Source organism: Rana temporaria, chromosome 5 (genome assembly GCF_905171775.1).
Source record: "Rana temporaria chromosome 5, aRanTem1.1, whole genome shotgun sequence".
Classification (NCBI taxonomy): Eukaryota; Metazoa; Chordata; class Amphibia; order Anura; family Ranidae; genus Rana; species Rana temporaria.
The window spans coordinates 262,743,179-262,769,736 of record NC_053493.1 but is presented as its reverse complement, the minus strand read 5'-3'; the positions used below and the strand labels follow the sequence as shown (position 1 = coordinate 262,769,736).

The 26,558-nt window shown below is 39.2% G+C and overlaps 1 long non-coding RNA gene across 3 annotated transcripts in view; it reads right to left on the bottom strand.

Annotated features, from left to right (window-relative positions):
- The window catches only part of LOC120940762, a 317,651-nt gene extending 292,195 nt beyond the window's left edge, over positions 1-25,456 (bottom strand). For all 3 annotated transcript variants that reach the window (XR_005749479.1, XR_005749478.1, XR_005749477.1), the window contains exons 1-2: positions 24,452-25,456; positions 22,335-22,628 (exon numbers count right to left, since the gene is read on the bottom strand). This is a non-coding gene — a long non-coding RNA (uncharacterized LOC120940762). The remainder of the gene's footprint in view (positions 1-22,334; positions 22,629-24,451) is intronic.
- Between the last annotated feature and the right edge of the window lie 1,102 nt (positions 25,457-26,558).

Here is a 26,558-nt window from a genome sequence, read left to right as displayed (position 1 = left end):
TATACCCTGATTGGTTGTTTTAAGTAACTCTGTTGCTAATTTTAAACAGTTCATAAAATCACCACCTACAAAAAAGAGTGTTATACTCACACTCCTCCAATCTTTTTTCTCTTGCAGAATCTTCACATATGACACTTCCATGTGAGCTGGAGGTCTAATCCCCCCGTTTGCTCACTGTGGTTCCATCGACTGTCCTCTAGGTCACCGTGTCCTGTAGTGACATTAGAACTGGAAGAATGAACCACCAGGAATCTAATACACCTTAAGGGCCGGGAGACAATGTCCGCTCCAGGTGGAGATCTTAATGAAAATAAACCATAGCGGGTATCACAGGTGCAGGCAATGCATTCAGCAGGACAGGAAAAAAGGATGTTTCTATGACTAAGCACTAGATTTGGTGTAAAACCATTAACCTTCCTAGCGGTAATCCTGAGTGTGGCTCAGGATGAATTTTCACTACCAAAAGCAGTAACCCTGAGCCACACTTGGGATTACATTGCAGGATCCAGCCAAAGTTACTTACCTTATCCCCAGGATCCTGCGATGTCCCCCCGCTGTGTCCGTGGGCTGTGTCCTCTGCCCAATGCTCTGTGTGCCTGGCTCCGTTACCCTGCAAGTGTCTTGACACATGGGGGGTGAAGCCCGGCGGCAAATTCAAAAAGTGCAAAAACATAACACATACAGTACACTGTAATCTGTAAGATTACATTACTGTATAAAATCATTTCACCTCCCTTCTGTCCCTAATGCTTTGTCCAGTGCCCTGCCTGCACTTTTATATTATATAAACTGTTCTTTCTGCCTGGAAACTTGAGATTGTCCATAGCAACCAAAAAGCGTCTTTTACGTCAAAGGTGTTTTTTTTGACCAGCTAGAAAACAGCGATAATAAATAAGAATCACTTGCAGAATTGAGCGATAGTGATTAGTAGGGAAATTTGTCATCACGCGCTGAAAGTGATTAATGATTACATTATTAAATAAATGTTATTATTGTTATATTTTTATTTTTGATAATTATTTATAGTTATTTATTATATTATAAATTATGATTTCGTGTTTCAAACTTTATCATACCCGGGATGTATACTAGACTCTGGTTTGGACAGATTTAAGTGAGTTATTCCTAAGAATTACAGGCCTACAATATAAAATTTCTATGCAAAATAATGCACCACTGTAAGACACAAAAATCTGACATAATCATACTGCCAAGGAGGTTAACTTGGTTTGGCTTATGTCCTGTAGTGGTACAAGAAACCAGTGATAGGCCTCGTACACACGACCGAGAATCTCGTCGTAAAAGAAATGTTGTTTTCCTCAAGTTGTTCTTGTCAAGCTTTCTTTGCATACACACTGTCAAGACAAAATCTAATCGTTCTTAAATGTGGTGACGTACAACACGTACGACAGCACTATAAATGGGAAGTTCCATTCCATTGGCGCCACCCTTGGGGCTGCTTTTGCTAATCTCATGTAACTGCGTGTTAAGTAAAAGTTTGGTGAGAGACGATTCACGCTTTTCAATCTGTTACATCGTGAGGAATGTTCTATTTCCATTACGAACGCTACTTTTACCGAAGGTGCGCTTCCGTCTCATACTTTATTCTGAGCATGCGTGGGTTTCTAAGCATACACACGAATGCGTTTCTCGTCGTAAACCAGCCCAACGAAAAACACGACGAGAAAATTGAGACTCCCGACGAGAAAAAAGAGAACATGTTCTCTTTTTTTCTCGTCGAGACCCACAACAGTTTTCTTGACGAAAAACATACACACGACCGTTTTCCTCTGCAAAAAAGCTCTGCCACCAATTTTCTTGATGAATTTTGTTGAGGAAAATGGTCGTGTGTACGAGGCCATACAGTGCTATCCAAACTGATATAAATTGTATATATATTTTGTAGGTGAATAACCCTTATGGCCCATACACACAATCAGAAAATCATACAAAAAATACTGTTTTCGAAGCGATCGCATGATAATCTGATTGTTAATACTCAGCTTTTGGGAGCCGATCATGACAGTTCATCCAATAATATCCAATGGGTTAAGCACAACACTTTTTCTCGTACGATACCAGATAGTATACATTTAGCTTAATCAGAGCAGTATTAATCTGAAAATACATACGAGAATTTTTGGGAAACTTTAGTAACCTCTTCATTTTCGATATGAGAATAGCATGAAAAAACAAAAACTGAAGATCTTTTGCCCAATAATCTCATCATGTGTACCAGGCATTAGACAATCCCAAAGCAAAAAAAGCTCATATTTTAATACACTAAGAGCTCTGCATAAAAACCAATCAGCTTCCAATTTTTTTTTTCCGCCAAAGCTTAATTGAACAAGCTGAAGCTAGAAGTTGATTGGCTACCATGCACAGCTGCTCCTTATTTTTCACTCTCCAATTTTAGTAAATCAACTCCTAAGTGTATGCATAATAACTTTTACATATGTCACCAGTTAACTACCAAATGCTTAATTGCTATCAGAGATACCTGAGCTTTAAAAGCCACTATGATTCTTAGCATTCATTTTTACACCTATTACTGCTATACTATTATATATTTAAGATAACAAATATTTTAGTAAGAATAGTATTTTGTATGGTAATCTGGTGTTGCGAGGCCAGGTTGTATGTTTCGGTAATCCATTTGGACTGTTCTAGAAATCAAATGAAACCAAAATTCCGCAGACCCTACACAGCCTCTTGGGAAGATATGCCGTCAATCACTAGGCTGTGTCTTGTAGGACAGAATGACTTAATGAAGCAAAAGGATGACTGGCAGGTCACATACAGAATGCAGCCTTTTTTTTTTTGCAATTTACAAACACATGTTGGCATTAAATGCAAAAAGATTCTTTGTGAACATAGTTAAATCAAATATGTGTCACCACATTGGAGATACACATTTTTTTTTTTTTTTTGTAATTTTAAAAAAGCAAGTTGTTTAGTAAGCTGTACATTACCTCTCCTATTTTCTGTCAGTGGTTGGAGCATAAGTCACATCATGTGACATAGTGCTTCTTCATGGACGTCTAGACATGGGAGTGTACCTTTGTTGCCTAGTTTACTAAAGGCAGTACAGAAGCTTCCATATGGACAGTGAAAGTTACATAGGTGACAACCAACAAACGGACATGAGATCTTACTGTTTAAATACAGATGGATTGCTGAGTGAAAGCTGAAGCTTATGTGTACCTTGTGCAATATTAGTACGGTATGGAACACTTCTTGTGTCACTGGGTGTTCCTGAAATAATATTATTTGAAATATATCACAGTTGACCCATGTCTCTCCCAACTAGCCCCATGCACTGATTCTATATAAATAATTTAGCTCTATTTTGCAGTAACAGTTTTCCAGAAATAAACTCCCATTCATCTATGTATGGGTCACTGAATGTAAACAGTGGGATACATTTGAAGAAAGATGAAACCGTTAATTTTTAAACATTCGGTTATTGGTAGAAGATGGCATTCTGAATTGCCAAAGGCTTCTTCTATGTTTCAAAGACTGCAAAGACAACATATCCCTGCCTGATTTCTCGTCTCAGACCTACAGGTCATTCTGTCTTTTCTCCTGTGAAAGCATGGAAGAATCAAACTTATTAGGTAAGTCAGAGAGCAAAGTGAAGCAACCTATCACAATAAATCTTCTGGCTTCGGCAAACTCATCATTCCTCATCTGACATTAGCAACGTGAAATTAAATGTTTTGCTAGGGGTAAGATTTCTCCACTTTTAAGCTTTGAGCAATGAGCTATACTACTTTCTAATTTCATTAATGAATTAAAATTAGCTCAAAAAATGTCATGATAGTTTGGTAAACCTGTAATTCCAGGTACTAAAGTTTCATTGTTTAGGTGCCTGACGGTAGAAACTGAGTTTATTCACACCAGCATTCACCCAAAACTGCAATGTCACTTTTGAGGAACCGACTGCCACACATTAAACTTTCAGGATGGAAGGTAGAGATGTAACAGCCAGGTCAAAATTCACCCAGGTCAACTGCAGTCCAGGAAGGTAAGGGTGTAACAGCAAAGTCAACTGCCCTCTGGGGGGTACAAAAGCCAGGTACACTTCAATCCAGAAAGGTAGATTTGTAACAACGATGTCATTGGCAGTCAGGGGGATACAACAGCCAGGTCAACTGCAGACAAGGAAGGTAGGGGTGTAACAGCCAGGTCATCGGCAGTTGGGGGGGGTTGGATCAACAGCCAGGTCAACTGGAGTTCAGGAAGGTAGGAGTGTAACAGCCAGGTCAACTGCACTCTAGAGGGGTATAACAGCCAGGGCAACTACAGTTGGGGGGAGCGGCGACTCCTGAGAACCACACAATAAACTTTCAGGCAGGAGGCTAGGAATGTAACAGCCAGGTCAATTGTAGTTTTAAAGTTCAAGAAGTTGGGTAGGGGTGTAACAGCCAGGTCCACTGCAGTCCAGGAAGGTGGGGGTGTAACAGCAAGGTCGACTGTAGTTTTAAAGTTCAAGAAGTTGGGTAGGTGTATTACAGCCAGGTCCACTGCAGTCCAGGAAGGTAGGGGTGTAACAGCCAAGTCAACTACACTCCATAGGGGTATAACAGCCAGAGCAACTAGAGTCAGGAGGGAGGGGTTGTAACAACCAGGTCAACTCAACCAGGTCAACTGTAGTCTGGGAGGGTATAACACCAAGGTCAGTTGCAGTCTGGGGGGTACGACAAACAGGTCAATTGCAGTCCAGGACGTAGTAGTGTAACGGCCAGGTAAACTGCACTCCATAGAGGTATAACAGCCAGAGCAACTACAGTCCAGGGGGGTTGTAACAGCCAGGTCAACTACTGTGCATAAGAGTTTTACCAGTCAGCTATTTTGTGTGTAAGACCTTATTTTAAAAGTAAGAAGATGAGGAAAAAAAGAAAAGGCTGGACACAGACAGGACTAATTATTTTACAGTGTGACGAAATACCCCAAAACTTGAACAATATTCTAGAAAATCATTCATTATTCAAAAAATGTGTTTGGTCATGCAAGATGATTCTGCACAGATGTCACACAGACTCCAGCGCCGCCCCCTTCCCCGCAAACATTCTGCTATTATTCCCATTGATAACATCTGCCCAGTCATTTCTGGCCAACATCTGCCAGTTGATCAGCAACTTGTGATTGTTTTTGCACACAAAAAGGAAAAAAAATTACCTATCTATGGTCAGCCAAATAAAGGTGTAGAGAATGCAGTACACTGCAGTGGCCAATCACAATTTACTTTACTGTACTAGGATTTTTGTAACTTCTATTTATTTTTTTAACATAATCTATTAAAAGGGATTTTTATAAAAAGAAGGCAGGACAAGTATTGGAGGAAAGATTTGCGAGGCATAAGCCGGCATGCACATCTTTTCACCTTGTGTCTGCATTTGTTCTATTCGGCTATAACATAAAACATCTGAGTACAACGCAGAGATTTGTTCAGTTGTGATCATTATGTTTTGAGTTTACACATCAGTAAAAATCTCAGATTACGACGTCTGCTTTATGTTTCCTTAAAGGACCTTTAGTATGAAAATGACACCACTTAGACTTAATAAGTATGACATATGGAATACATAAGTGACAGTTCTGAAGGATCTCTTACTTTTTCTCTTCTTTTGTATAACCTTTCTATAGTTCTGTTCCAATGGATCGTCAAATTTACATCAACAAAAATACTACAAGAATACTTCTCTGGCCTCTTACATACTATTTGCTTGGCTAGTTGTCACTTAGGCCTCGTACACACGACCGGGGAACTGGTCGGAAAAGACACATCGTTTTCCTCGACGAGTTCCTTGTTAGACTTGTCGAGGAACTCAACAAGCTTTCTTTGCGTACACACGGTCAAGACCAAATCTTCTTGTTCTCAAACGCGGTGACGTACAACACATACGATGGCAGGGGAAGTTCGATTCCACTGGCACAGCCCTTGGGGCTGCTTTTGCTAATCTCATGTTACTGCGTGTTAAGTAAAAGTTTGACAAGAGACGATTTGCACTTTTCAGTCTGTTACAGCGTGAAAAATGTGTTATCTCCATTACAAATGCTACTTTTACCGAAGGTGCGCTCCCGTCTCATACTTTATTCTGAGCATGCGCGGGTTTCTTAGCATACACACGAACGTGTTTCTCATCGAAAACCAGCCGGACGAGAAACACGACAAGGAAATTGAGACTCCCGTCGAGGAAAAAGAGAACTTGTTCTCTTTTTTCCTCGTCGAGTTCCTCGACAGTTTCCTCGATGAAAAATGTACACACGACCGGTTTCCTTTACAAAAAAGCTCTGCCACCAAGTTTCTTGATGGATTCTGTCGAGGAAAACGGTCGTGTGTACGAGGCCTCACACGTCTGCTATAAACTCCATCCAACTGTCCAACCAGAAAGAGTGACTGCATTATCGTCACAATAACAGGACAACAAGGAAAGGGCTAGGGAAATAAGGGCTCCAGAAATACATACTTAACCGACGGTAATAGCAAAACACCGATTTTTACAATACCCGTCAGCACTGCTATTAAAACTATGCAGGAAATCTTTTTGAAGTCACCAGCTCATCTTAGAGACACTGAAGTCCATGGTTCTCTATGTAAGGTAAGAAAAATACATTTTAATGAAGAGCAGCTCTCCATGGGTTCTATTGTTTTTTTCTTCTTTTTCTTCTTCTTTAGAAAGAACTCCTACAACTCAACAGACTTGATTCACTCACTTGCAGCACTGCGGAGATCTGTCTTAAAAATTTAGTTAGTTCAGTTTAAGCCTATTCCTAAATTATGATGACTCGATGTTCGCCCAGATGAAGTTCTTATTGTAACGAAACATGTCGGGATGGACTGCTGTTGTTCCTGCTACCCTAATTTTATGATCTCGGTTTATCTCGCAAAATGTGAGTTACTCTCTTTTTAAAATAAATATTGATTTTTACGGAATTATGCTATGTGCGCCCCACTTTTTCTTTTTCATACTCATCGGTTGAATAATCGATATGCCCTCCTTGTGATCTGTTGAATATCGCTGCTTGCTGGGAACCATTCCTGAATTGTCTGCCTGAGGTCTCTTTTTCAATAATACCGAATCGCAAGACGTGTATGGTGTACCCTCTTCAGTGTATCATCTTTAACAAAGCTTGATTGGCCTAGTAGGTATATGCCTTTCTGGGTCCAATCCATCCGGTAAGCCCCTTGTCATAAGTGGTGGTGGACTTCGCACTTCTCACCGTTGGATTTTGTTTATTTATCCAGTTATTGAACGTTTTTCAACATAGTTGGATTCAATTTATTTATCCAGTCAAGGATTTATGGACTTTAATTATCACTGATACCATTAGTTCACATGTGGTGTTGCACGATACAATTTAGATTGTTTTATCACAATTGATTCACTGTTAGCGCTACACTTTTTCCATACATGAATGCAAAAGATGGCCTATAGTCACGAAGGAGGGTATTCTTCCGGAGGTCAAGTGGTTAAAGAGTAACTCCACTTTTGTTGAGTAAAAACACATTCCCCTCTGGGTGATCTATGTACATTGGAAAGATTATAACAAATGTTGCAGATTCCTACCTTTGGTTATTCTGAAGTAATCCATGTGTGTTTGTCTGTGCCTCTGGGCTCAGGGGGTCTAATGGGAGTAGTATCAGGGGTGCAGCTGGAAAGCACTAATGAGGAAATCTGCTGGCCCTACATCACTTTAGACGTGTTTCTATTGCAAGTATCTCTCCAAAAATGAAATTTTTGTTGCAGGGGATGCCTGAAATCTGATTTGTATCTTAGGCAGATTTCTGGAAATATTTGTGACCCAATCACACCAGCAGGAAATTATGTTTCTGGAGAGTGGTCAGTATACACTCTGTGTACAGAACAACTCCAAGTAGCCATATTGCATTGTATTCTCAGAACATTACAGTGGCTGTAGATTTAAAAGGAAAGATCATTCTTAACCACTTCCATACCAGGTACTTACGCAGCTTCCCGCCCAAGCCAATTTTCAGCTTTCAGCACTGTCGCACTTTGAATGGCAATTGCGCGGTCATGCTACACTGTACCCAAACAAAATTGGCGTCCTTTTTTCCCCACAAATAGAGCTTTCTTTTGGTGGTATTTGATCACCTCTGCGATTTTTTTTTTTTGCGCAACAACTAAAAAAAGGCTGAAAATTTGGAAAAAAAAATTACGTTTTTATTTTTTTCTGTTAATTTTTTTGTAAATAAGTTTTCTCTTTCAATTACGGGCACTGATATGGCGGCACTAATGGGCACCGATGAGATGGCACTGATGGACATCGATGAGGTAGTACTGACGGGCACAGATGAGGTGGCACTGATTGGCGGCGCTGGTATGCGACACTGATGGGCACACATAGGCGGCACTGATGGGCACACATAGGCGGCACTGATGGGCACACATAGGCGGCACTGATGGGCACACATAGGCGGCACTGATGGGCACACATAGGCGGCACTGATGGGCACTCATGGGCGGCACTGGGCACTCATAGGCGGCACAGATGGGCACTCATGGGCGGCACAGATGGGCACTCATGGGTGGCACAGATGGGCACTGCTAGGTGGGCACTGGGCATGGATGGGCACTGTGGGGTGGCACTGATGGACACTGGGGTGGCGCTGATGGACACTGGGGTGGCGCTGATGGACACTGGGGTGGCGCTGATGGACACTGGGGTGGCAGCACTGATTGTTGCCAGTCAGTGCCCATTTGTGGGCACTGACTGGCATCTTTTTTCTTTATGTTTTATTTTTTATTTATTTTTTAGACTTTTTTTTTTTTTTAGCTTTTTTTTTTTTTGCCCACCCTGGTGCTCCAGGGTGGGCACCCTGGTGGTCCAGTGTGGCGATCCGAGGGGGGGCTGCGCTGATAAACAATCAGCGCTAACCCCCCCTGTCAGGAGAGCCGCCGATCGGCTATCCTCTACTCGCGTCTGTCAGACGCGAGTGAGGAAGAGCCATCGGCGGCTCTTCCTGTTTACATCGTGATCAGCCGTGGTTGGACACGGCTGATCACGTGGTAAAGAGTCTCCGCCGGAGGCTCTTTACCGAGATCGGAGATGCAGGGTGTCAGACTGACACCCCGCATCACCGATCGCCGCGATGCGCGCCCCCACGGGCGCGCGCGGCATGAAATCCTGCAGGACGTTCTAGAACGTCCTGTCAGGATTTCATAACCACTTCCCGGACGTAAATCGGCCATAGGCCGGGCGGGAAGTGGTTAATAACATTCAATTACAATATGATTAGTGTTGTAATCATATCGCTATGTTATTTTTTCTTTATTTGCAATTACCCTTTAAAGATAAAATTTAATAATTATATTTTGCATTCTTTCGTTCTACCTTTCCCTCCTTATCAACATGCTAATGACATTTTTAAACACAACCTTTCTGTATTCATTGCGTACTTATTTTAAATCAGTGATGTCATTGCTACTTCTCCAAGCAATATGGGCAGAGCACGGCTGATGGGAGGAGCCAGAAGAGTGCTATGCATCATGGAACCCTGTATCAGTACTACCCTCAATAGCCCTAATCCCTGATACAAGCTGGATCTTGGCAGGAGGAATTCTAAATCAAACTGCCTTTCTGTGTGAATGTGCAGGTGTGGGGGAGTGGACATTTCTAGAGAGATTGCATGAAGACTACCCTAAGTGAGGCCTCGTACACACGACAGAGATTCTCGGCAGAATTCGCCGAGAAACTCGGTCAAAACCCGGATTCTGCCGAGAATCTCTGTCGTCTGTACAGTTTTGGCTCGATGGAGCCGCCGAGGAGCTCGACGAGAAAATAGAGAACATGTTCTCTATTTTCTCGTTGGCCGCGTTGTTCTATAGGAGAAGGCGGCCCGCCGAGCTCCTCGGCGGCTTCATCCCAAAACGAGACGAGGAACTCGACGTGCCAAGCACGTCGAGTTCCTCTGTCGTGTGTACGGGGCCTCACTCTCAGGCCCCGTACACACGTCCGAGGAACTCGACGTGCCAAACACATCGAGTTCCTCGTCGAGTTCAGTGTGGAAGCCGCCGAGGAGCTCGGCGGGCCGACTTTCCTCATTGAACAGCGAGGAAATAGAGAACATGTTCTCTTTTCGGTCCGACGAGTTCCTCGTCGGCTTCCTCGCTGAAAAGTGTACACCCCACCGGGTTTCTCGGCAGAATCCAGCTCTGATAGAGTTTCTGGCTGAATTCTGCCGAGAAACTCGGTCGTGTGTACGGGGCCTCACATGTGATGCTGAGCATTCAAGTTTAAAAAAAAAATGGAATCTAATGAGTGAAAGGGGCTCACAAGCAACAGTAAAGCTGGGGAGGAAAGGGTTACATAATGTTGGATGTCCTCCAGGCATGAAAATAAGGTGGACTATGATTCGGTGCAGCTTCTAATGCACATTTTCAGAAGCTCACAGTGTGCGGTGAAATCGGAGTAAGCTATTTCAGTACAGGAGAGGAGGCTGTGCAACTGGGCAAGACTGAAGGGAAAACTGGAATTGAGCTATACGTAAAGGCAGGTTCACTTTATTTCAGCTTCTCTAGCTGCTCAGCCCTAGTCAGAATACTACTTGAAAGGACAAGTAAATTGCTACCAAATGTATAAAAGTTGAACCCCAGGCACAAAAACATTCATTTATATATATATGGTATATATTCCTTAACCTCCCTGGCGGTATTCCCGAGTCTGGCTCGGGGTGAAATTTCAGTACCATTAGCGGTATCCCTGAGCCATACTCGGGATCGCATCACAGTATCCAGGCAGAGTTACTTACCTTGGATCCTGCGATGTCTCCCCGCTGTGTGTGTGTGCGAGCCGTCTCCTCCTCCGCTTGATTCACACAGTCCCCGAGTGCCGCCGAGCTTCGTTCCTTGCGACGTTATGACGCACAGGGGCAGAGATCGGCACCAAATTCTAAAAAGTTAAAACACAGTACACATACAGTACACTGTAATCATATGCTGCGTACACACGATAATTTTTTGGCATGAAAAAAAACTAAGTTTTTCGGCATGTAGAAAAAACAAAGTTTTTCCAACTTCATCATTAAAACGGCATTGCCCACACACCACAGTTTTAAAAAAATTATCTAGCAAAGCGCGGTGACGTACAACATGTACGACGGCACTATAAAGGGGAAGTTCCATGCAGATGACACCACCCTTGGGGCTGCTTTAGCTGATTCTGTGTTAGTAAAAGACGATTCTCGCTTTTCTGTCTGTTACAGCGTGATGAATGTGCTTACTTCATTATGAACGGTAGTTTTACCAGAACGAGCGCTCCCGTCTCAAAACTTGCTTTTGAGCGGGTTTTAAATGTAGTTTTAGCCCACACACGATAATTTTTTACAACCCGAAAAACAACATTGTTTAAAATGTCGTTAAAAAATGCAGCATGTTCGGATTTTTTTTTTTTCGTTTTTCAGAACCCGAAAAATGATGTGAGGCCCACACACGATAATTTTAAATGACATTTTTAAAAAACAATGTTTTTTTCATGCCTAAAAATGATCGTGTGTACGCGGCATTGCAGATTACAGTACTGTATAAAATAATTACACACCCCCTTTGTCCCTAGTGGTCTGCCCGGTGACTGCATGCCGTTTTATATTATAAATACTGTTTTTTTCTGCCTGGAAACTGTAGATTGTCTATAGCAACCAAAAAGTGTCCCTTTACATCAAAAGTGGTTTTATACCAGCAAGAAAACAGCGCTAATAAATTAGAATCACTTGCAGAATTGAGCGATAGCGATTTGTGGGGAAATTCATCATCAAACACTGAAAGTAATGACAGCGACAATTCTGCAACTGAGCAAATTTCAGTATTTTTGATTTGATTGCATTATTGAATATTTTTTATTATTATTATTATTATATTATTATTTGTTATAATTATTTATAGTTATTTATTATATTATAATTTATGATTTTGTGTTTCAAACTTTATCATACCCGGCCGGGATGTTTACTAGACTCTTGTTTGGACAGATTTAAGTGCGTTATTCCTAAGAATTAGATGTCTACAATATAAAACGCCAAATTTCCATGCAAAATAATGGTACTGCTTTCAGCACCTAAAATCTGAAATAATCATACCGCCAGGGAGGTTAATAGACATAAAGGATATAGATCCACTTTGTGTGCCCCAAATGCCTTTGCAAACTGAGTTATTACCTTGTAAACATAGCAGTAACATCATAGCTGTGCTGTATACAGCCTGTTTGAAGAGCAGAGCTGTTGGAGGAGCCCAGCAGATCTACCAACTACAGGAGGGGGCAGAGGCAAGACCAGTCACACTGCAAAGGGGAGAGTGACTGGTCTTTGTTTCGGGAATCTCCTGCACAAAGGTAACATTTCACACTGAATCACTGCACAGATCTGGAGGAAATACACAAATAACACCAAGATTCAAGTAAGAGCCGGTTCACACAGGGGCGACTCGTCAGGCGACTCAGCCGCCTAACAAGTCAAGCTCCGCTCTGTACAATGGAACCGTTCTAATAGGAGTGACACAAGTCGCTCCGACTTAGAAAAAGGTTCCTGTACTACTTTGGGGCGACTTGCATTGACTTCAATACAGAAGTCATTTTGCAAGTCGCCTCTGAAGTAGTGTGGAGATCGCCTGGCAGAGACGCACGGCAAGTCGTGCCGCCCCTGTGTGAACCGGGTCTAAGTATGCGCATGCCCCCTGTATTTAGAAAATATTTGCTTATCATGGCTTTAAAAGAGAAGTATGGCCAAAACTTTTTTGACCATGCTTCTTTTGTGGGTCACAGGAAGCACTTGTTTTTGTTCTCCAGCGATCTAGAGTCAATGTATAGCAGGCTATTGCCCACTATCAGCTGATGGAGCAGAGCTGCTCTAGGCTCTGAAGGGATTCAGACAATATTGTTGGAATCCACCTGGCCCCACCAATCAGTGCGAAGCTGAGAGCTGGAGCTAACTGCGCCTGACCCTTCCCTAGCCCGACACTGCAGCGAGTGCTGGAGGAGAATTCTTGCTCTCCACTCCAAGGAGACCAAGAACTGAGCGACCAGCAGTCATGTGATCACTCAGTTCTCGGTCTTAGGCCTCGTACACACGACCTTTTCCTCGACAGAATCCATCAAGAAACTTGGTGTTTTTCATCGAGAAAACTATCGAGGAACTCGACGAGAAAAAAAGAGAACAAGTTCTCTTTTTCCTCGACGGGAGTCTCAATTTCCTAGTGTTCCTCGTCGGGCTGGTTTTCAACGAGAAACACGTTCGTGTGTATGCTTAGAAACCCGCGCATGCTTAGAATAAAGTATGAGACGGGAGCGCACCTTCGGTAAAAGTAGCGTTTGTAATGGAGATAGCACATTTGTCACGCTGTAACAGTCTGAAAAGTGCAAATCGTCTCTCACAAAACTTTTACTTAACACGCGGTAACATGAGATTAGCAAAAGCAGCCTCAAGGGTGGCGCCAGTGGAATCGAACTTCCCCTGCCGTTGTATGTGTTGTACGTCACCGCGTTTGAGAACGAGGAGATTTGATCTTGACCGTGTGTACGCAAAGCAAGCTTGTCAAGTTTCTTGACAAGCCTAACAAGGAACTCGTCGAGGAAAACGATGTTTCATTTATGACGCGTTCCCTGGTCGTGTGTACGAGGCCTTAGAGCCGCAGCATACAAAAAGTATGGATTTTTACTTTTTATAAACCCATATTTCTCCTTTAAGCAAATATAAAATATGCCATGGCTTCTAAAGTGCACCAAGGATGCACTATGACTGATAAATAATAGCATTATTTTGGTGGAAGTTATCATTTTTAGGCCTTATGAACACTTGAGCTCAAAAGTGCTGCTTTTACAGGCGTTTGCGGGTTTTTTTTATGTCTCCAAACGCCACTCACAGGGCTTTTTTTCAGGGGGAACTTGGTGGAACTGATTTTCACCACCTCTGGCTTAGACCCTTGGGGGAGCTGCTCACCACAATCACTTGTAAATACAGAAGTCTGGTTTCTGTGTTTACAAGTGACAGCTCTGCAAACCTCTGTAACCCCCTGAACTCTGCACTCTGTATGTAATGCAACCTTGGTATTTAAGACCCTTCTACTGTTTGTGAAATTTGACTGACCACACCCACTCTTTGATGTGATTTGGAGGGTGCATGTGGGTGGAGGGGTTTTGGGGGGTCGTGGTTGAGTTCCAGCACCTATTGTTGAGAAAAAAAAGCCCTGGCCACCCATATTAGCCTACTGTATGTGTTCATGTACACTATAGGCATTTACAGGAGTTTAGAGGCAGGGGTGTTTAATTGCAGAAAAACCCCCCAACAAAGTTGCGTTCATGAGGGGAGCTTTTGAGCATAATAAACGCTTGACAAGCTTAAATGTGGTTAAATATGTGTATAAACGCGTCTAAACATGCTTAAAGCTGGGGTTCACCCGCACATAATACTTTTTCCCCTTAGATGGATGCTCGTTTTGTCTAGGGGAATCGGCTAGTTGTTTTAAAATATGAGCTGTACTTACCGTTTACGAGATGCATCTTATCCGCCGCTTCCGGGTATGGGCTGCGGGACTGGGCGTTCCTATTTTGATTGACAGTCTTCCGAGATGCTTTCGACAGTCGCATCCATCGCGTCACGATTTTCCGAAAGAAGCCGAACGTCGGTGCGCAGGCGCAGTATTGATCCGCACCGACGTTCGGCTTCTTTCGGCTACTAGTGACGCAATGGATGCGACCGTCGGAAGCCTCTCGGAAGACTGTCAATCAAGAAGGAACGCCCGCTCCCGAAGACCCATACCCGGAAGCGACGGAGAAGATGCATCTCGAAAACGGTAAGTACAGCTCATATTTTAAAACAACTAGCCGATTCCCCTAGACAAAACGAGCATCCATCTAGCATCCATCTAAGGGGAAACATTGTTTTATGGGTGAACTCCCGCTTTAAGTGCTAGATGTGTTTAGTGCTCGAGCATTCTTTAATTTCAATGGCCAGAATAAATTATTATATTATTCTGGCCAATGAAATAAATAAATGTGCAAGCGCTTGACGTGCCTAAACATGCCTAAACGCGTCTTGGGCACATTTTCAAAGCTGCTATTCTCCTGCCAGGATAAAAGCATTTACAAAAGCCCCAGTATACATGAAGCCTTAGGTGTGTAAATGATGGATACAATTTAAAAGACAAGTGTGCAGAGCAGTGTAAATGAAAGCTTAGCGGTAGAAGAGCAGAATTACAAGCACCAGCTTTGTGTATCCCAGTCTCTCAATTTATTGTATCACAGTCTTCTGGCCTGAGGCCTTGTAAGTGTAGCACAGAAACCTTAGCCTGTTTTACATTGTTTGTTGAAAGCTTTTACACTAATAACCTGAACCCTGCAAACACGGGCAGTGGGACCTTTTCTGGGTCTTCTACCAAGAGATAATAGCACGAGGTGTAGGACTAGACAATAGCTTACTGAAAAAAGTTCAAAAGAATGAAATATGACACAGACGATGAAGGACATGGATATCTACAACATTTATGGATCAGTAGTATTATAAAAATGTTGGAAGATGTATGAGATGTCCTTGATTATGTTTCTTTTGCTCCTCAGATAAACAGTTCCATTTAATGTCACTTCTATTGTACGTTCCTGGCTGCTCTGGCTAATGAATACTCTTAGAGTATGGAAAATGCACCACCAGAATACATTAGAAAAAATGTGCCTGGTGTTGCATACAGATGTGCCACATAGTGATTCAGGCCTTGTATCCTACACAATACCCCTGAAAATCCTCGCTATTGCCAAGAAGTCCATTGACATCTCTCCTACTCATATTCATGCACCAAGACTCAAAAGAGTGTCAGAAAGACAACAAAAGACAGCAACTTCTAGAAAGGGATAACGGACATTTTAGCACACAAAAGAATAATGATGAAGCCCATATTTTTGGATTAGGGCTAGTAGTTGTTAATCAAAGTTACAATTGCATGGTGAGGTTTTGTACATTGAAGTGTTCCTCAGGTATCTATTTGTGGTGTAAAAAAAAACAAAAAAACTAGGGTGTGGGCTGAGATCTCAGGCTCTTGAGATTTGCTGGTCATTTCTCAACCCTGTCAAGGGGAGTACGTGAGAGGCATTTCAAAATGTTTCCAATATGGCTGAACGGTGCTGCAACCAAAGAAAGAGAAATTCTGGGGAAGCGGCTTAGCCATGTACATTAAGAGGCAAAAACATAGAGAAGAATACATGTATACAAAGAAAATTATACAGTATGTGTTCATATACACATGAAACAACACATATGTGCCCACACACACATATACAACACATTCAAATATGTGCAGTAGTGATGAAGTTGCTTATATGTAAGGAGTGATGGCACGCCCATATCTGGTTCTCAACTCTTATAAAAATATCATGGCTCATACTCGTAAATCATTTGTGTCTGATTTAGTTCCTAGGTGTCATTAGACGAAACATCTGTTAGCATTACATCTTACAAACAAGATACTAGAACAATAAACATAATATATTAATATTAGGAGGAAAGGTGTCGTTAAGGAGAAAAAAGGACAATTCTATCCCTAGTAAGAATATGTATAGCTGACCATACCTATTACAATCTGATGGTATAATCTTATATGTTTAGATGGAATTATACATAAAATAAGGTGGACTTACATTAAAAACATTCATAAAAACCTATGTCAGGTTGTATGAAGCAGTGGCTGGATATTTAAGAAAATGCGCCAAATTGTAAAGATAGGCAGACACACCTTACAATCTTTCCTTCCCATTTTCTTACTTTTGGGTTGCAAGGCATTTTTTTTTTGTACCATTTATGCTAAAGTTAGTATATTGTACAACCAGATTGTGATGTGTGTGGTCTTTTTAACTGCTATAAGAAGTCCATTTCACTCAACTGTCTTTCAGTCAAGTTGAGGGTCTCGCTAGACATTAGTATTCATATCAGCTAATTAGACTGCTCTCATTTACTAAACTATGCTAGAAGAAAGGTTATCCTGACACTTTTATAGATGCCCACATAATAGTTTTCTTGGAAGTTTTTCTCTTTCTATATGCCTATTTTTAAGATTGAAACACGATAGTGACTCAATAGACGTTGCTGGACCAACAAAACCTGTGCTTATGTCAGTTGCCAATCAATTTTATCTTTATTTTATTCCTATTTAACATTATGTAATGTGAATGGTTGTATGAAGTAGACACATTTGTTGGCAATGACAAACATTCATTATTTATTATTTTATATTGCATATACTGTATACACAGATATAGGTATACAGAGATATATGTATATATCTATATCGCTATATATATATATATAGAGAGAGAGAGAGAGAGAGATATAGATATATATCTATATTTATATATATATGTGTATACGGTATATGCAATATAAAAAAAATAATAATAAATATTTGCCCTTGCCAACAAATGTGTCTACTTCATACAACCATTCACATTACATAATGTATATATTTATACACACAGTATATATACCAAATGCCCCGATTTAATGAGATTTTTCCAATGCTATATATTCCACCTAAAAAAATCTAGAAATGTCGCCATTGTCCCCCTGTCTTCATTAGCAGTATTAAATAAATAAATAATAATAAATATATAAATAAATATATATATAGATAGATATATATAGATATATATATATATAGATATATATATATATATATATATATATATATATATATATATATATATATATAGATATATATATAGATATATATATGTATATATATATAGATATATATATATAGATATATATATATATAGATAGATAGATATATATATATATAGATATATATAGATAGATAGATAGATAGATATATAAATTAGTTACAGTTCTTACAAATTCGTTTTTTCCGTGAATTTTTGGACGTACAGCGATTAAGCAACAGCAAAATCATTCCATGTATACATACATGGAAGTACCCTATGGTTCTGTAAGCATTACATACTCATATTAACCAAGTTACCTGCAAATCCTGAAAATAATTTTAGACTGCTGTCAGTTGTAACTTGTCCCATGGCTGAACATAGCAATATGGAAGTTTTCCAAAAATTTCCCCAAAGCATATCACTGAAGACAGGTTTATCAGATATGGCTTGGCTTATTTTAATATATATCTTCAGTATTAAGAAACTGCCAAGTTTTTAGCAGGTTTAAAAAAAAAACATCTTTTTACCTTGAATGCCTATAAGCATGTCTTAGTGGATGTGTGGTTAAAATAATTAAGCATGATATAGCCACTTTTTTCATAAACTAGCATAAAATATTTGGTATTGATTACTATAAGGGCTGACTTATAAATACACATAGACTCAATACACACAATAGTTATCGATATATATAACTATCATCATATATGCTTACACACACCCAACCGTTACCCACCCAGAGGTCAAATGATGAATGTATGATTTGTATACCTGTAAGGATTGTTGGGGGTACTCATTCTGATTCATTCATACTTTTAAGGCCGTTTTCAAATATGGGACAATGTATGAGTATTCAAGCGTACAACATCTATTTCACTTCCTATATTTGCTAATGATAATCTATCAAAATTTTCATTTGTAGATATTTGGCATCTCCAGGAATCAACCAAAAATGGATCTTGTACTGTTACAGTAGTAAATAGAAGGCATTCAGTGGACACAACACTTTGGTTATGTAATATACAGAGCTGGATGTTTTTTATTTTTATTTATATAACCGTAAATGCAAGTTTCTTTGACCAATTTTATACCATGCACAGGCCTTCCACCGTTAGACTGTTTCCTTTTGAAACGTTTCAGCCACTGTACACTTTTCTGGAGAATGTACCATTTAAAAAAAAAATACATATATATATATGCAAAATTGACAAAAGGGAGGGAAAATTATATATATAGGTATATATATATATATATATATATATATATATATATATATATATATATATATATATATATATATATATATATATATATATATATATATATATATATATATATATCTTTGTATGCAGTTTTGCCCCCCATAAAGTATGACCCACTGATGATAACCAGGCACCTAATGTGACAAGAGTTGTGTTAATACATATAAGCTTCGTACAACACAAACCTTTCTGTTCCAAATCCCAGTGACAAAAGGGAATTTAAATTATATCAGACAGAAGCCCAGTCTGGCAAGAACACCAAGGTAGTCCAGTCTTGATTACAGTGTACATGTTTTTAATGTGTAGATATGCAATATTATTATGCTCAGTAAATCTACTGCCCCACTGAGCTTACAGCTGGCTACACGGCCTTAACTACAGTTTATGTGTGAACATTGTGATTATTACAAGGCTGTCATAAAACACATCACTAATATTAGCACTAATTAGCAAAGTGTACAGTATTGTTTTATGTGGCTGTTAAAATCCAATGTGGTTTTATAGTGTTTTACTGCAGCCAAGGAATCACACAGTCGAAGGCCTATCACCAACACATCTTGATTTATCTTGGTTTGTTCCTGGAAAGAACTTAAGAAAGCTCAACTAAGCCCATTCCAAGTGAATCCTAGCAATATTAAACATAACATAGAACTGGGATTTTGATCCCTGGGTCTATATGCCTGTTGTACTCAGGGATAAAAGAAGCCAATGGGTTTCTAAAGCTTCAATATGTTCTGTAGCACTGTACAGGGGGTAACAAAGAACCCAAGAGACGTGACACAGCATAAATATATACACAGGGCCAGAAAGAAGTTATGGTTGTTTCTTGTGAGATCCTACAATATAAATGGAAAACTTTAACCAAGCAGACTTAAAAACTCTATTTTCTTATCACTTCAAACTCCTTTCTTAAGAACTCGGATAGAATTCTAGGGCATTTCTTTCATTACTTTGAGTGAGTTGGAAGCAGGGAGGCTGAATGACAAATACTGTGCCAGCTATTCAGATACAGTACAAAAGCGGATTGCATTTTACATAACGGGAGAAGCACAAAAGCTATGAGGCATTCAGACTTTGGAAACTGCTTTCCCAACTTGTATGCTGCATTCTAGCACAAGGAGCAGATCACTCTGAATGACATTGATTTCAAATGTAGCCAAAGAGCATTCCTGAAAGGAATTTAGGCAGAAGGTGTTGAATATATCACGCTCCAAATAATGAACATAATGCATGGACTATATAACTATGTGGTTATACGAAAATAGACTGGGCGTATTTATCAACAAATATTGTAACAAGTACTTTCACGGCAAGTACTTATTTTCCAACCGAACCATCCAAAAACATATTTGCTTCTTATTCGTAACTCTTATTCCTTTCTATTAAAAAAAAAAAGTGTTCTGGAATAAATAAGATATATGTACTACTTTAACACAGTGTAAGACCTACAAACGAAGGTTACCATTCTTTACCATCGGAGAGATGATTAAAAGTCATTCTCCCCATCAACGTTTATTACTAAGATCATCAACGAAGAACAGCAAACACATGCACATTTGTTTTGTTTTTTTCTCTAGCGTCAATATACAAGCAATTACCCAACTTTACATAATCTTCAGCAGTCATGCCAGCTATTATGCAGTCATACGGTTTATCACCTACTCAGCTATATTAGGCTTAGCTGAGTCATTTTCTGAGCATCTAAGATGGCTGCTCCTGAACAGGCAAGGGCGAAGACCAGTTTGACGGTCCAGATTCCTTTTTACTAAGCATTAAAAAGAAAATCCACAAGATATAATGCTTAGGTTTGGTATATGGAGCCTTTCGTTTTTCTCTGATATCACTACAAAGTTGTGGCTTTCCATTTATAGCTACACCAGACTTGATCTTTGGAAGGCTCCTTTTGCTGCACTTGCTTTCCCTGTTCAAAGGTTATCAGGACAGTTCCACTGAATGTAGCTCCAATAAAACTATACAAATTCAATTATTTTAGTCTTAGTCATATTGTTGTGTAGTCTATATCATGGTTGGTAGTACAATGTAGTGGACGCTGGGTGTTTTAGGTATCACTAGGGTTTTTAAGGTCCAAAACCATTAATTACAGAATATGCAAGATATATTTGTCTACATCGATGTGCTAGATTATATATAAACTTCAAAGAACATTAAAATAATATAATAATATATGCCTGTACATACAAAAAATACAAGATACAAAAAATATTAAATCATCATTTTATACACAATGCTTCTGTATGTGAATGGGCTATGGGCAAACATACAAGCAGTGATTTAGAATGGGAATAAGGTGTGGCCATTTTTATGTATAACACAGAAAGACCTAATATTCACACCACTGGGTAGGACTCCTGGAAATGTATGTGTGTATGTATTTGTTAAAAGGTGTGCTACATGCACACACACACACACACACACACATATATATATATATAGATATCTATATCTATATATATAGATATAGATATATATGGATATATATATATATGTATATATATATATATATATATATATATATATATATATATAGTTATAGATATATATATATAGATATATATCTACATATAGATGGATAGATATATACATATAGATATATATTATGATATTCTGTTCCAATGTGAGAAGTAAAATGTTATAAATAGTGTTCACTAATTTGTTCACACCCGAGGAAGCACAGAATTGTATGCAGTGCCCACCCAGATCTAGATTGAGAATGTGCTGTTAGGACAGAATATGTAGCCAATGAAGGATGCAGTCTGTTACCAGGAGCCATTTGGACATCTTCCATACACATATCTAGAATTCATTAAGAATGTGGAGCACAGAGCCAATAAATAAATGCACAGCCCACTTTGGAGCACAAGCATCCTCCACCAGAGGAAGCCATTTTAGAATGTACGACCATTTCAGAGAATGCAAATTAAAGCTATACCAGGAGAATTGTTTCTACATAAAGCAAAAAAAGATGACAGAAATCATAGCATGCATAACTCTAATCCTCTTTCCTATGTGACGTTATCTCTAATGACAAGGTTTCCCCTAAAATTGCTTACAGTTAAATGCATCTACTAACCAGTGTTCATTGATATGTGCATTTCCATAAATTCCATGGAAATTTACAATAGTCTCATAAAAAGCTGATTGAGATTGTGCGTTCATCATTTCCCGCCTAACGTGATCAGTGTCACGTGTTTCAAAAAAATTCAGTCCTATTCATGCGCAACAACTATGAATGTACACTTTATTTGCACTATTTGGTAATATACCACATTTCTATAGACATTTGCCCCAACCTCACTACCGCTGGGCCAATTTAAGCCAAAATGTCCACAGACCAACTGTAATTATTCAAATATTCCTATGAAATAGGAAAACACAACAAAAAAAACATACCTTGCTTATGTTGTATATCCAGTGGTGAAGCTCATTGTAATCCAAACTTAAGTTACTCTTCTTCTGTATATACCCAAAGAGAAACATAGATTTGTAATCCAATGTTGTGGAAAACTAGTGTTCGATCCATTTGTGGCTGAAAATATTACAGGAACCAAAACCCATTGCATTTTCTTCTCGTAGACATGAACCCATCGCATTGCAACCTCCATTAGGGACCTTTTGAAGAATACGTATTTAATCCAAATTTGATAAAAGCTTCTTGGAATGTTAACATATCCTAATTAGGTAAAGCTAAAATAAAAAATATATATAAAACATTTTTAATGTGAGTTATATTAAATCAAAAAAGGAACATAAAATGATGATGTTTAAAATAACTGTATCAATAAAATAAGGATAACAAATAGTATTTTATTTGTATATTTCTTTATGCAGACATAATTATTGGTGTCTACATTCAATTTTGTGCCACACTTTAAGAATGTTGATGTTGTACCACTATTAAATTGATTACAGCGCTACATTCAAAATTATTATTATTTTTCATTTCAAACTTCTTTCAAATGTTTTCAGAATTGAGACTTTAGTGGGCCTTGCCTCTACCATTTTAAGAGGAACTTGATGAAATAAAAAAATAGTAACTTAGTGATGTAAAGTGGTCCAATACTATTTGACATGGTACTGTAGCAAGAGAGCGCTGTTGTAACGAAACAATGGCTCATTGATATGAAAGAAGTGGCAAAGTCTTTTTCTCCCAGTGTTATCATTTTACACACAGGCAAACACAAAATCTAAAGGTAAATAAATAATAATAAAGTAGAGAGAGCGGACAAAGCTTTTAAGCTCAATAAAAAATGCCAGTGGTCTAAAAGCGCTCTAAACCAAACTATACCAGCGTTCAGTTTTTTACTACGTCGTCGATGCCACCTTGAACAAAGAGAAACAGAAATTTCATGGAACGTATTTAATATATGTACATTATAGATCTAGAGGTCATAAATCCAGTCCTGAAAATCAAAATGTATGTTTTTTGCAATAATTGATCATTTTATTTTTTATATGTAAAATGTGTCTTTTTTTACAACATATGGGATGATAAACACGAAACATTCTTTTGTCTAACATCTGGATGAATCGCTTTTATGTGGTCAACACATCCAGTCTTAGAAAATAGTACAGAATACTGAATCTAGAATGTAAATTTAACTATTTCCTTCTTATGTTTTTGAACAATAGAGTAGGAATCGCGTAAGGGGACTGCCCTAACTTTGTGACCTAGCTGCGTCACTCCCTCAGAACAATGGAAAACACTACCATGCCTTATAATATACGCACGTTTTTGTTCAATTCATGTTTATTATGTTTTTTTTTTTTTTTTAAAGGGATACTTAAATAGTTTAAACCTGTAAATCTGATCTTTAACTTATCAAATATGTCCATCCAATTTGATCAGATGTTTAACCATGTGTAACACATTTAAGTGCAAATGCTGTCATTCATTACAAATAGAAGGTATACAATTAGTGTTAACAGTACAATAAAAAAAAAATGGCTTAAAAATAAAAAAATCACAAAAAAATCACTTCCCAAAAGTGCATTTATTTCACAACTTTATACTAGAAGCAAACTTTTTTTAAAAGTTTGCAAACTTTCTGTCACTATGTAATCGCAGGTACCAGCATTAAAACGCTGGCTTTAAAAGTATCGATATGATGAAAAAATACAGTTCCTAAACTTTTCCAGCCAGCTTCTGCGTTAACATATTTAGCATAATGAGATGCATAATTAATTCACCATAACCGTTAAACTGAATTTCTGAGTAAATAATGAGTGCTTGCAAATATCCTTTACTCCAGATACTATTTAGTGTCAAGACAAAGAGAGAGAACATATATCAGGGACAAAAGGCTATGTGATCCTTATCTTGTAATAGCTACCACCTAGGCTGGAAAGTTCTTTAAAGTTGAAAAAGAAGTTTAACTCCCTCCTGACCAGGTAAAATAGTACTTTTATTTAGGTTTAGCTTTGAAAGGAGGTAGAAATTTAGATGCAACGAGCTGAGACTACACCTGATCCCTGCCCACCCACATCCCACTTACATATTGCAAACTCACCTCCACAAAGAAACTTCCAAGGCTCCTTTTGTGACTTTCGCAGGTATCCAGGGGGCTTGAAGTCGCATCAGCTGAGAAGCTTTCACATTGCAAGGCAAGGAAGTTAGGAACTGGCTTGCCAGATAGGGATGCAGATAAAGAGTTCTTGAGAGTTTTTTTTCTTTTGTTCAAGTTCCCCGAGCAAACAAAGAACTGGAGCTCTGCAGCAGCAGGTTTCTCACTCCCACCCTCACCCTCCTCCCTTGTCTACTCAAGGAGCCCACATCCACCCAATGTTCTTATAAGACTCAAGAAACTTTTGCCCCACATCAGCTTCATCCCAAGCCAGGCAAACCTAAAGAAATAAAAAAAAAAAACTTCCTCTGGGCTCCTGGTAGACAGAACCCTTAGAGCAGCAAGTGAGAGGAACAAAAGCAGCCCAAATGTCCAAAATATGTCCCTCTTTGTTTGGACTCAGCTCCTGAGATCAGTTAGTCTCCCTTTGACGTGTTAAAAGCTGGAAGGGACTGCAATGTATAGAGTGAGGCAGATCCTGATGCTGATGAAGATATTAGGTGTGAAGCCTGCAGTCCCTCTTCACTGTCCCGTCCTGTCCACTCCCCTCCCCATAGCTCATTGTCCTTGGACTTAGGTTCAACAACAAAGAGATGAGCTAGGCGTTACACCATCCTACCTGTTGCACAGACAGCAGCATCTGCAGCAGCTCTCCCTGGGAAAAAAAAAAAAAAACAAGTCTGTCTCAATCCTCCCGAACTTTCACTTGTTTCACAAAACAATTTGGGACCAGAACGAGTTAGAGAGCACCTCCCACTAAACAAAAAAAAATAAAAAAAATACTCTGGGTGCAGGACAGGGATGGGTAGCCACAGCAACTGTGCAATTGTGCCAGGGACTTGCTGGCCAGCATTGCCTTCAGCACACAAGTGAGGTCATGATAAGCATGGTATAAAAGTTGTCTTTTTTTTTTTTTGCAGAGTAGAGTTGGTAGTCAGCTCCTTATCCCTTTTCTGCTTACTAACTGCACGTTCCAACAGTAGAGAGGGGAGGAGGAGGCAGTTCAAAACAAACACACAGCCTTTAAAGGCACAGCCCTTGAACTACAGCTATCTGGTCCTGGGCTGGTTTTGGTAACATCAAAAATATATAAATAATAAAAAAATAAAAATAAAATAAAAGATGATCAGTATGGCACAAAGAGCTCTGCCAGCTTGCTGTGGCTTTGTTCTGTAAGTTGATTGTAACTTTGTGCTAAGCAGCAAGAAACTTACACAGGAAAAGTTTACTTAGAGGAAAAGTTAAGTGTAATGGAGAGATGCTTTGCATTGACACTGGATGAGGTGTTTACAGCTGGAAAATTTCAAGGATTTTATTTTTTTTTATTTTTTTTGGTCTGAATTTTAATCATGGCTAAATATCTTTAAAATATTTGTAAACAGTATTCTATTGATATAAAGAAGCATATAAGTAATAGAATTGTATTGGCAGCACATTCAAGAAAACAAAAAAAAAAAAACTGACGCAAATAAAAAGCTAATGGCAATTCCACTTACTGGGAGCAATTAAAAGGTAATGGGAATGCCACTTACCGGGAACAAATAAAAAGTTCATAGGAATGCTACTTACTGGGAACAAATACTACCTTGCTTACCTGGTGCAAATAAAAAGGTAATAACAATGCACCTACCGGGAGCAAATAAAAAGCTAATGGCAATGCCACCTACCGGGAGCATATAAAGTGCTAATGGCAATGCCACTTACCGGGAGCATATAAAGTGCTAATGGCAATGCCACTTACCGGGAGCAAATAAAAATTTCATAGGAATGTCACTTACCGGGAGCATATAAAGTGCTAATGGCAATGGCACTTACCGGGAGCAAATAAAAAGTTCATAGGAATGTCACTTACTGGGAACAAATAATACCTTAGCAGCAACATCACATACTTGGTGCAAATAAAAAGGTAATGGCAATGCCCCCTACCGGGAGCAAATAAAGAGCTAATGGCAATGCCACCTACCGGGAGCAAATACAAAACTAATAGCAATGCCACTTAACAGGAGCAAATAGCAGCAATGCCACTTACCTGCCCTAAATAAAAAGTTAATGG